Source organism: Pleurodeles waltl, chromosome 6, assembly GCF_031143425.1.
Source record: "Pleurodeles waltl isolate 20211129_DDA chromosome 6, aPleWal1.hap1.20221129, whole genome shotgun sequence".
In the NCBI taxonomy this organism is placed as follows: Eukaryota; Metazoa; Chordata; class Amphibia; order Caudata; family Salamandridae; genus Pleurodeles; species Pleurodeles waltl.
Window position 1 is genome coordinate 988,564,780 of NC_090445.1, and position 4,123 is coordinate 988,568,902.

A 4,123-nucleotide genomic window follows, 5' to 3' on the forward strand; every position below is an offset into this window, starting at 1 on the left:
GAACCCATTGTGCATTTCACTGCCCGTATATTGGGCAGTGAAATGCATGACGTGGCTGTGCATGGGGGCCCCTTCACTGCCCATGCCAAGTGCATGGGCAGTGCAGGGACCCCCGGGGGGGCAGAGTCACTCATTCCACCAGTCTTTACCTGGCGGTTTAAACTGCCAGGGAAAGACTGGTGAAATCTGACTCATTATCCGGCGGGCAGCGCTGCCCAGTTGGATCAGAAACGCCACCACTGCCAGGCTGCCTGGTGGCGGAAGCCTGGCAGTGGCAATGTTTCAAACATGGCGGTTCAGCCACGTTCATTATATGGCAACCTGAACCACCATGCCATTGGCGGCAATTAAAGCTACCACCGGCATGGCAGTCCAGACCGCCATGTACATAATGAGGGCCTTGGTCTTTGACCCTCATTGAAAAAAAGAGAGCACTTAGAGCTTGATCATAATCTCTTCAATTGCCTGTCGGGCTGGGTTAGCACCCAGGGGCCTTGACAAGATGATTATAAACTGATTTGCCCAGAGAGAGGGTGTGCATGGGGCTCCCTCTACAGACTTCTACTTGGCTCATGGACCCCATATCCTGGGCCAGCATTTAACTAAAAGGGGTCCAGGACCCCATTCCAGTCCCTGAATCCAGAGTTCCCTTAGAGCGAGAACTGACTGCTCCTGCCACGAGTAGAGCCATAAAATAAGACTTCCCCTGCTCAGCAGGCGCAGGAGAAGCTGCTGCCAGCTCCCACACTCAGAGATCCGCTCAAGGAGCTGAATGGGCAGTGCAGGAGTGGGCTTACCACATTGTCCCCACCTGTAAAAAGGCTTGGGTTGTCCAGATTACACTGGGGCACCCTTCTGCAAAATAAGGCACAATGTGCAAAACCCCCTGCCTCAGAAAACTGCTCTGGCCAAAGCTGCTCATTTAATATTCACACTCTGGCAAGGGAGCTTTCTCTGTACTGCTCATCTTGCAAATGTCTTCTCTGCTTGTTATGGCACCAGAAGGGCAGGAGCACCTCCAACAAAATAGACTAGTGTTTTGAGGGAATGCAGGTCTTGCTGCAGCCCCCCCCCATTTAAACCTGACCCTACGTTTCTGGGGTCTTGGAGTCCATGAAACTCAGGATTTTCACCACTATTCTACAAAACTCTTAAGGCTGTACCTTTTGATCTATAACCTGGGTGTGCAGCAAACTCTAGTGGACTTCAAACAATGTCCCACGCCAGATGTGTACAAGGGACCCCAGAGAACAGATTTCCACCTCTGCAACAGCATATCATTTGCATAAGAATGTCACTGCCAATCACCTGACCAACAACCCCAAGGACAGTGCCTGGATGGCCATCTACGGAGCTCTGCCAGTGTGAGATTTCATGAACACAAGAGTGCCCAACCAATCCCAGTTCTGCCCGATAAAATGCTCTGCAGACGAGACATCCTACCAGCTCTTCTGGGAAGGTGCCCATGCTCAGGACTTGCTGATGGCCCTGAGCACAGAGCTTTGGGGCCCTGATACCCGTGACATGCATCAGAGTGAAATCTGTAATGTACAGCTCATTTCCAGGGACACACACAATGCGACCTCTAAGACTTCTGAAGGCTTCTGTTCTGTTTTAAAGTTGTCTATTTTCCAGAAATCATCTAGTAGTAGGAAAGAAGGAATCTTCGATTCTGGCCTGCCACAAGATGATCCACAACTTCCTACATGAAAATGCAGTAATCAATGGATCAGGCGACATAGACAAAGATGCCTGGGAATCCAAATGAATTCCACTGCCCTACTGGGGTGGGGCAAGGGGCTACTAACCCTGTTTTCTCTTTTTCTCTTTACCCCAGGAACCGTGCAGTGAACAGGAAGAGGAGCAGACAGATGAAGACAGGTGAAGAATACGTACTTTCCCTTCACAGTTGAAAGGTCAAAGGGATAGCTTGTAAGCATGTTGTCAAGTTTGTTACCTATGACTTAAGAGTAAGCATTTTTTGTGAAAGGTGACAATTGTATGTATCTGAGCCAAACACACATTTCAGACAAGAGGGAAAAAAATATCTCTAGTGGTTGATTATATGGTTGCATTTTATCTGGCCTAAATGTTGAAGAGAAACACATGTAATGTTGGTTTTTATCTATTATCAACAGTATATTGCTGACAGTGGTTTTGATAAACATTAAAATGCGTTATTGGTAATAATGATTGCATTTAAACAAGGCTATTCATTTTAGAGATATAATGGTGATATTTAACATGTGAGGATTTGGTATTTTATTTTGATGAGCCTTGACCAAGCCAATAGGCTTGCTTTACTTCAAGTGATATTTCTGACATATTGTGATGCTCTCTCTATCTGGTATAGGTGGGGCAGTAATGTGATTTTGGGTGTCATTGTCCATTAGGCATCACATGTGGTTTCACAATGTCAACTAAAGTATTTTTATCTGCCTGATATATATATATATATATATATATATATATATATAAATGCATAGAATTTAGTAGTGTGTGTGTGTTTGTAATAAATGTACATTTCCTTTGTCAAAGTGAAAGCACTTACTCTATTATTGCATGCCAGCAAATGGTAATTACTATTCCACAACACCTTCCATGAGTAGGGCTTGGACGGTTCTACTTTGCTATCTTGAGAGTCAAGTGCTACAATGGGGTGCTTGGTTCCCCGGAGGCAGGAAAGATAGACGTCTTACTTGCCCAGATCCTGCACAACAGATCCTGTACAACAAATAACCCAATTTCTTACACTCATTATTCCAATTTCCTGACTTTGAAATGTAGGAATGGGTAGTGATACTGTGAAAACTCAGAATTTCCAGCATCTATCCACACAATTTGTCAGGTTTTACCCTAAAGAATTTGCATGACTAAACCCTAGTGTTAATATCCTTGTTTGAGTTCCCATTCGCTTAAGAATCTGGATTTATGTTGCAAGAGGAATGGGGGCTTAAGTTAACCAACCAGTGTTTGGTGAGGTAGCAAAAAAACTGTGAAGGTTGACGTCTTCAAATACCAAAAAAAGAGCAAGGACCTCCTTCAAATAAAAATGAGGTGGGACATCTTCAAAATAAACACCAAATTATTGTTCCAGAATGGCAATAGAAAGAAGCATTGGCAAAGCCAGTAGGTGTGGCATTGTTGACAGCCTTTTGGCAATTCTTGTTTTGTCATAATTTTTGTAAACATTTATTGTTTTTGAAGCTGTCAGGTATTTGTCAATCTAAAAAAATAAAAACTTTGACTAAAGGCAAAAATGTTTCTAGGTTTATATAGGTTGATATACTACTCCCTGGCAGTGAAGTGAACTGCTTTGTATGTGGATGCACTCATTGTGAAATGGCAGCATGCCATAACTTATAGTGAAGTCAGCTAGTCGAAGTGGACTGGTGCCCTGCTCCTTGATGCATACTTGAGTGGGTTGGAGAAAAATGTGAGTGACACAACCACAGACAAATGGATGAAGTGTGGTTAAAACCCCTATTGGTAACTATGGCAAACACATCATTTTATTAAAATCAATAGGTCTTGGATATCACAGACCAACAAAAGTCAATTATTCTGCTATTGGCAGTGTGCCTATTTCCTTTGGAAAAGAAGAAAAGAAACAAAACAAGAAAGGAGGCATGAAAGAAGGCAAGAAAGAAAAGTGCCTAGAACAGAAGAAAGCTAAAACTTAGGAAACAAAGCAAGAAGGAATAACAAACTAGGAAAGAAAGAATGAAAAAAGGTTGAAAGACGAAAGTAAAGAATGAGAGAGGGGATGAAAGACAAAAATATACGAGTCTTGGAAAGTGAGTAATTGGTAAGGGCAGGTAGGTACCTACACTAAGCAATACACCACAATCCCCCACTAGGTCCAGTCAAGTTCCTAATAATTTAATCCTTGCTCAACCTTTAGTAGCTTGGCCCACGGGCAGTTAAGCTTAACTTAGAAGACAGGTGTGTAAAGCATTTAATATCAACAAAAATGTAAATAAGTAAAACACAACACACAATAAGAATCAGCACCAATTTATAAAAATAGGAAATATTTTTCTTTAAAATGACACCAAAACAACAAAAATCCAATGTAGGGACCCGGCGATATGAATTTTTAAAGTGAAATGCTTAATGCTTT